This window comes from Lepisma saccharinum, chromosome 16 (assembly GCF_977018435.1).
Source record: "Lepisma saccharinum chromosome 16, izLepSacc3.1, whole genome shotgun sequence".
Taxonomy (NCBI): domain Eukaryota; kingdom Metazoa; phylum Arthropoda; class Insecta; order Zygentoma; family Lepismatidae; genus Lepisma; species Lepisma saccharinum.
The window spans coordinates 58,153,602-58,162,815 of record NC_139244.1 but is presented as its reverse complement, the minus strand read 5'-3'; positions in this window follow the sequence as shown (position 1 = coordinate 58,162,815).

Here is a 9,214-nt window from a genome sequence, read left to right as displayed (position 1 = left end):
CTTGACAAATAAAAGAGTACAAACATGTATTATTATTATCTATATTACATGAAGAGTATTAGTAAGAAGATTATGTAACAGTTTTACAAGTATAAAATTGCATTGATCGCATAAAGGTGCCAAAATTATTGTACCAGACATTACACAATCCAATACTTCAAAAAGTGGGAGCAAATTTAGCAATTTGCAATAGCAGATTTCAAGCAACTTACCGACGTTACTGAACTTTCAGTCTCTTTCTACTATTAAGTAAAGTAGGATTATTTTACAGAAAAAGAATCAAATGGACACTATTTCTTCATTGTGAATTAAAAACATTATGCCATTTGATTTCATTTGTGAAGACCAAGAGTTATCTTTTGAGAACTGAGATCGTGAATTACTATGGTCAAGGAATATCTATTATATTATCTTTGCTATGGTATGTAAACTCGGCGCAAAAAGCATATGAAAGTTTTCTCATTGCAAACTCTCCACCAGATGGCAGGAAAATCGATCATAATTGGCGTTTTTAAAGATCATAATTATCACATTTGATCATGATTACTTTGAAGCACATGTTGTCGTTTGCATAATAGCAAAAATATTCATTCCTTGCCATGGTGTATTCGGCTCTTGCAACTTCAAGATAGCTTTGAATTGATTGAATTATTGTCTTAATGCATAGTTATGAAAAGTAGTTTTAATCACAACAAATGTTGGTTAACAAATATACATATAATAAACTAGATCATTCAGTGTGGACCTACATTTTAAAGTGGGATCCCTATCACTGTGCCATGTGCCTGCACCGAGTATCGAACTCGGGACACCTTGATTACAAGGCGACCCAGTTACCACTACGCCATTGGGGAGGCCCTTCAATATAGCTTTGGAGCCCTCCCTATCCACATACCTTGCAGAGGATAAGCTAAAGAATAACTGGAGTAAGAAATCGAACGAACCCCAAAACCTGGCGTCCGATCCGAAACCGCAGCCAATAGGCGGACCCGCTGAAGTCACTTGACACTCTGACTCCATCATCCCCATCGGCAGGGTCACGAGTTGAGCTCGGTTGAGCTTCGGCTGTGTTCGGAACTTCGGAAGCAGAATGGCTGGATTTTGTTGAAAATTGCGTTATTTCCTTATTTCCGTTATTCTTTACCTTTTGCTCTGAGTGTATGTGTAATACATAGACGCATTATCCAAAATCTCATCTTTACATTGATGTAACAGTTGGGCTGAAAAGTTCGTAGGCTGACTCATAGATGGCGTTACTAGAATTAAATCCATGTGATTTTTACTTAGTACTAACCTTCAAAAGATATCTGTATAAATTTCACAGCTGCCGGATAATTAGTTCGTGAGATATAGCATTGTGAGTGAAGCAGCTTTTGTTATTGTGAAAAAATGGATAAAAAAGAATTTTGTGTGTTAATAAAGCATTGCTTTTTGGTGAAAAAAAAACTGTTGAAGCCAAGGCTTGGCTTGATAAACATTATTCTGACTCTCCACCAGGAAAATCAACCGTTGAGAAGTGGTTTGCTAAATTTAAACGAGGCGAAATGAGCATTGAAGACGATGCACGCAGTGGACGCCCCAAAGAGGCTGTTACCGACGAAAACATCAAAAAAGTCCACAAAATAATTTTAAATGATCGTAAAGTGAAGTTGATCGAGATAGCTGAGATTATTACATAGCGTTGTTGGAGCTTTTAAAGGATGAAATCACGAAAAAACGGCCCCATTTGAAGAAGAAAAAAGTGCTGTTTCATCAAGACAATGCACCGTGTCACGAATCAATGAAAACGATGGCAAAATTATATGAATTAGACTACGAATTGCTTCCCCATCCACCATATTCTCCAGATCTGGCCCCCAGTGACTTTTTCCTGTTTGCAGACCTTAAAAGAATGCTCGCTGGAAATAAATTTAGCACTGATGAAGAGGTAATCGCCGAAACTGAGGCCTATTTTGAGGCTAAAAAGAAATCGTACTATAAAAATGGCATCGAAAAATTGTATGACCGCTATAATCGTTGTATCGCCCTCAAAGGCAACTGTATTGAGTAATAAAATCGAATTTTGTCAAAAAAATATTTTTTACTATGTTAGCCTACGAACTTTTCAGCCCAACTGTTACGCTAAAAATTAAATTTTGTTTCATAACTGCTGGCACAATTCTTAAAGCTACCTCTTACGATCACTAGAATTTTGTTTTATGTTCACATTTAAGCTCAGATAGATTAATCGGGACTGAAGTGAGGCAGGCCCGTAGCCAGAAATTTATTTTGGGCGGGAAGGGGCTCATCCCTTATTAGCAGCCACCATCTAAGACGAAAAAGTGAGGGCTAGAAGCCCTGAAGATGCATTTCTCAGTATATTATAACTTATTACTCAAGATCTTTGATCTTGCTAAGGAAATAAAATTAATTACCACGTACACTATTTAAATTATATATTTCTACTCATGTCCGATTTGAAGGAGAGGGGGGTCATTCAGCCCACCGAGTCTTTGGCTACGTGCCTGTATTAAGTAAAGTGCCTCCTGCAAGGATCGAACCTGGAACCACTCATTTACAAGGTGACAGCTTGTTGACACCATCCCGTCGGTGAAGCCGTCGAAGACTAAAGCCCGCATCACATGGAACTGGATTTCCAATAGGTATGCCCTAATTGGCGCTGGACTGGCTACCAATTTGCTAGTTTTCGCCTCACACGATACTTATCAGCGTACTTGTCGATAGACTTTTGTTCCCATACGAGGGAAGTTGTAATGGCGGCCGCGTGAGACGTAAACAATGTATCACTTCGCATTTTTAAAAGCCGATAAGTATTCAACAGAGAGGAATAACGTTTCGTATAAAACGTTATTAGGTACAAAACAATGGCGCTGCTTAAATACATACTTTACAACGTTTACTGTACACATATGGAAAAATATTTTAGTTGTTTCAAATGTAAACACCGTGCACTCAGCATAGATGGTGTAACTCAAGCGCCTTTCATGCTGTATACGTTATACATTGCTGGAGTAGCACTCGGAAACCACAGACAAAAGCGATCCTTTGCACACTCACAGATTATCTTGACATGGCGAAACTTTGCTCTGATTGGCTGTTCCACAGAATCCAGTCGAGGAAAGCAAGTAGCAATGAGAGCATGTCCTATTCCTCCAAACCAGTCAAGCAGTCAGCCAGGCGGCCATGATTGCTACCTAGAAAGTTAGTTCAGCGCCAACTAGGGCATTCCTACTAGAAATCCAGTTCCGTGTGATAGGGGCTTAACATATCCACAATATATGTTTTGGCAAAATATTTTTTTTTTAGAGAGAGAGAGAGAGAGCTAACGAGTCTAATTTTTTGTTCAAGGTACACTATCCTTTGTAGCACAAACATTGAGAAGCATTGTAAGCATAATTTAACGTATTCAAATCTCAATCAGCGTGGCTATTTTGTTGTGGGCCTAGTATTTAATAATGCATTCGTTGTAAGGTTAAGATCTCTTAGCATTAACACACTAAAATTTTTGTGATGTCAGTCGAAACTCGGAGCGGAGCTCATTTAAGTGCTGAAACTGAGTTTCAGCAGTCAGTTGCTTGCAGGCTGGCAGTCGTAACGACACTTTGTATTCCGGCGTGTTATGAGTTTCACTGTTAGTTTGACTGACACGTGTTATGTGCAGTATTGTGTTGATTTTTTTTAAAAATCAAGGTTAGTATGGAAATGTTTCTGATAAAAAAAAGGATAAGGGTTGAAGATGAGTTAGAAGAATCTTCATGCCGTCTCCAGAATCGACCTCCGTCTGGGGAAAGAAGACCAAGCAACACAAGATTCTCAATAATAACTCAAAACCTTTGTTGTAAGCCAATAAACCCTCTGTAAAATAAATATATTAAAGATCTTTAAAATTTATATTTTGTTTCTTTTTCAAAATTAATATTAAGTGAAATCAATTTTCATTAACCAGTATTATCACAATGTCTTGAAGATTCGCACCACGCCTAGCGAATCTCGCGACACACCCATTAGCCTACGAACCACTGCAATAGATTGCTTGATTGATTGATTTAGTCTATTTTAGTTCGCTTCTGTCACTTTTGGCTAATCGCGAAGATAAGGATGAGCAATTATATTAGGAAATTGATGAAGGTACACTCGCAAAGAACACCCCGTGGCCGCCTTGTAATCAAGAGGTCCCGGGTTCGATTCCCGGTGGAGGCACATAGTGGTTCGGATCCCACTTTAAACTGTAGGTCCAGTCCCGATTAGCATTACTGTGCATAAAGTGGACTTAAAACACCAAGTCAATCAACAATCAATCTACAAAGAACACCCAGGCCCAGGCCGGGATTCGAACTTGGAACCCATGGCGTCATAGCGTGCTAACCACTCCGCCACGGAAGTCAGCACGCTACACTAGGGTATGGTAAGATAGCCAAGGTACTGAACTCAGCATATCCCACTGATATATTAACATAGGAAGTCAGTCGCGCATACACGGGGAAGGTGATCCCAACTGTCAGGATTTGTGATATATTATTATTATTAATATTTTTGAAGACTCAAATGTTGTCACTTTTATCACAAAGTTTAACAGGATCGAGAATATGTTCTAAAGTTTGATTTATGCCTACATTTTGCTCGTGATAGGCTAATCGAAACTGGACCTACAGTTTAATTTTGGATCCGAACCACTATTCAATATTCCTCAAGGGGAGGCATATTGTTCACTCGTATCTGACCATTCAATTTATAGTGGCCCTGGGAAGAATTATGAAAACAACATAAAATAATAACCATTTATTTGGTATTCGGGCCGGGGCCCCCGTTGTCGTAATGTAACGTCGTCGCCTTGTAATCAAGGGGTCCCGGGTTCTGTGAAGGCACATACTGGTTGGGATTCCACTTTAAAAGTTATGCCATGTCCTGATTCGCCTATCTGTGCAGAAAGTGGACCATCTATTCCAGCCCTGGACCCCTATTGTTGCAATACAATAATCTCCAGGACCGGATTAACCTATGGGCAACTGGGGCAATTGCCCCAGGGCCCCCACCTAAAGGAAGCTGTGATGGGCCTCCACCAAAAAACAATCTTTTAACCAGCTGGCTATGGTTGTGAAAAATTACATAACAAGCTGTATTTTAAAAATAAAATAAACTTCAATATTGTCGTATGTCTACACCCTTCTGGATCCAATTGTTGCACAGCTCTCAGTCGATCTGTTTGTAAATATCTGAAGCTCAGTATACTTTATACCATGGATTGACTTAGATGTGCTGTGGAAACAAGGCACACTTATTCAAACAATAAATTTTCAGATACGATTAATATAATAAATAATCCTACGAAGTACACATAACTTTCTTTAGTTAATAACATCGTTTTAGAACTGTGAGTTTTCCAATGAAAAAAATTTTGAAGATACTAACGCTCTCTCTCGGTGCATAAGTGAACTACGGGACACCTAACTTTAAGCAGCGCTTTTGTGAACCGCGCTAAAGATAAGCTAACGGACGGCGGAATGAGTTGATTGATTCCTTTCGGCTAAATAAACTAGCAGAGCTAGTACCATGTTGTGCCCACTCTTTGAATCGGGTAGGGAAAGCAGCGGCTAATGCATGTCCTGCAGCTGTTCATTTCTTCGATTTTGTACAACGGCTTTATGTGTTCTTCACAGCATCACCTCACCATTATCAGACATTGGATAAGTTAAGACAAGCAGAAGGGAAATACTATGTTCCCAAGTGCTTAAGTGAGACTCTGTGGGCATATAGAGCAGATGCCACAAAAGCCATAGTCCAAGGTTACGAAACATTTAAGGAAGCTCTTGTCGAAATAGGCAATGACAAAGAAGAGAAGGGTGTAATGATCCTGCGAGGTCATCACAATTATTTAGTTTCTGAGTGTTATTATTCCATGTTAATTACTAACTCTGTCAACGTTATTTATATTAACCATTCATTGTAAATGGTAATAATGAGGTCAGGTGCTTTGTGTTAGCATATTATGCTGAGTTGTAATGTTAATCAGGCCCTGCGTGGTCGCAAAGAATATGTATTATTTATCTGATAATTGTATATTAACGTTTAGCACACGTTTAATATTATATGTATTCATCGTTTGTGCCTTGTACACGTAGTTCAATTGACTGCCGTAGAGATGGCCTTGCCTGCTCTAGCACGGTTCCACGTAGTTCGAGTGAACGGCGCTACCTGAACCGAGGCTATATAACCAGCCGCGGAGCAGATTTTCTTCAGTTGGCTTTCAGGTCGGCTCGCGATAAGATCTCTCTTACCAACTGACCCGGAAGAAAGGAGCACTCCGCTCTTGCGAGAGGCCAAGCTTCTTAAAGAAGGAAGGAAGGAAGGAAGGTGCACTCCGCTCTTGCGAGAGGCCAAGCACCTGAGAAAAGCCGCACTCCGCCTTCCAGCGAGAGAGGTAGAACTCTGCCTTTGGCAAGAGAACCCACTCCACTTTCGAGTGAGAGATACCCACTCCGCTTATTGGCGAGAGAGAAAAACTCCACTTTAGAGTGAGAGGACCCGCTCCGCTTGTTGCGAGAGGTTTCCTCCCCCCATCAACTTGCGGCACCCCGCCAGGGTAGTGTGGCGTGGGGTTTCTAGGCAACCGCTCCAGGTAAATTACAGGTCAGTGAAATACTTCGGTTATCGTGAGGGTGACCCTAATAGATGCCCCTTTGTTCCCCGAAAGCCAACAGTTCCCTGTAAAAGCCTGCAGCTATAGAAGTCGGCGCTAGCAAAGGACTGCACTTCCTGACGTTTGTTGGAGCTAAGGATACGACCCCAGAGGACAGCAGCAGCAGTGTATCTGTTCCCAGTTTACGGCAGTTTGCAGAAGCCATTCTCCCCCCATTGTGTGGCAATATATTGGCCAAGTGAGTGTAATATCCTACACGGGCGTGTGCTAAACTTACAACGTTTATAGTTGCTAAAGTGTACCCAGCTACGTTGATTAAACTTTCTCTAACGTTGGACTGTGTACTTATTCCCGAACCCTGAGTGAAATAGAGTCTCATGCCACCGCTGGAGAAAAGGTTAGCATAATGGGTAAACTTTGCAGAGCGTATGGTGGTACTGATTGGTCGTGGCCAAGTTAGTAGACTTGCATCCAGCTGACGTGCTCGTGTAGGTGTAGTAGGCCCATTTCCCGAGCAGGACGTTGCAAGGGTATTGTAAGAAGTGGAGCGAATGGGCTCTCACGGCAGATGTCATCCCTGGAAATAGCAGGAGAGAGAAGAGTTTAGGAAAAGAGTGGAGCAAAAGCGAGGCAACGCGCTGGTCAACCTGTAACGAAGCCAACAGAGGACTTAGTTTATTTTTATTCTTCGAAATTATCTTCATTCGTCAGATAGACAGGTAATTATCCTAACCCAGCCATGATTCAGGTTCAAAGGTTCATAAAACCCCCCCAAAAAGAAAAATTCTATTACCCAAAACCTTACAATCCATAATAATGAGTACGCATTTCAATATGATGTGTAGAAAAAAAAAATATGTATCATTACATGACTGGTATTTACAAAAGTTCATATCATTCATCCTTGATGGTAAAGCACTCTCTGCTCGTGGTGAGCTTGGTGGTAAGGCGCTAGAGGTACTAAATTTACACACTTGAATGGCAACACATGACACTTGAGTTTCACACCCCTAAAGACTGGATCAGCAAGGGTAATGTAAGGATATACCTGTCTCTGTACTCCAACTGAAGATCTGCTGGGAGAGGTTATGCTTGTGACTGTACGTAGAGTCTGACTTGCGACTGGCGTTAACACACTCTCCCTAGAACCTCCTCCTCTCTCTCTCTATTCAATCGTAACTTGCTCCTCAATAACTGAATTAGAACTGACCCCGAACTCTCTGCCTCCCAGACATTTATTGCAATTCAATTTACTAAACAAATGCACAGTCAGGACTGTCGCCTCTTCCTGGATTTCGTACCGCTGATGACCAGGAAGAGCTCCAGTGCTGTCTGACACTGCATTCCTGTGATGTTTCTGAATATTTCCTGATTGGAAAACGACGGTTGAATGACTGGAAGTTGGAGTTCGTTGTCCATAATAATTAAAAGATACTACGGATCGTTACGATTGTCAGCCGTCTTCTGGAATGACATTTTAGAGAGATTTGATGCTACGAGCAAAACACTCCAGGATCCAAGGTGAGTTCTTCAGTCTGCCATTAACATTTTGAGATCTTTTAAAAAAGTTCGTAGAATCAAAAAGGAACTCGTTTTCTGAACATGAGGAGATAGCCAGAAGAAGAAGTGGCACAGAAGAGTACAAGAAGGAACACTCACGTCAGCGGATGACAAACGTCCGACTGAATCCTCTTGACTATGAAAATGAACCTCAAATCCACCTCGCGCCTAGTGAACATTCCAGAGTGGAAAGTTTTCTACCAGTGATTGATCAAATCACCTCATCACTCGGAGACAGAATATTTCCCTATGAAACTGTCGCAAAGAGGTTCAGTATTCTAAATGAACTTGCAGTGGCAACACCATCACAAATTACATCTGCAGCTCTCGAGCATCTACGAGGAGGATCTGAAACCCTCGCTAGAGAATGAGCTGATACAGTTTGCACACGTAGTAAGCAGTAGCAATGTCAAACATCGGGAAGACATCCCAATGGAACTGTCCATGTATACTATTGTATATAAGGACCCGTTCCGCAGTACATTTCCCAATGTCGAAATTCTATTTAGAATTTATTTGGTCTCAATGGTAACAAACTGCTGCGAAGAAAGATCTTTCTCATTAATGAAAAACAGACTTTGTGCTGCCATGGGATAGGATCGCTTATCCAATCTTTGTTTATTAAACATTGAACATGAACTTCTTCGTGAATTGGACTTCGATGATATAGTAGATAAATTTTCGGCGAAAAAGGCAAGAAAATTGTGTCTACTATAAGTGTTAAGCTTTTGGGAATTTTCTTGAAGAAAGTGTAGTTACTACAATTTCCACAATCAACCTGTCGGTAATTGTCCAGTAGATGGACCGTGCATATGTAGTGACATGTTTACTCTTTATTGTAAATAATATAATTTATAATAAATTATGTACGTACGTACAGTCTACTGCTCAGTTCCCTGTTTCCGTCTGAATACCCTTAGTATTTACTATATATTGTAGTTATGGTGTTCACTCTTCATAATATACTGTAGACGCAGAATTTTACTGCTGCAATTTTCGCTATTCTCCCTGCAAACC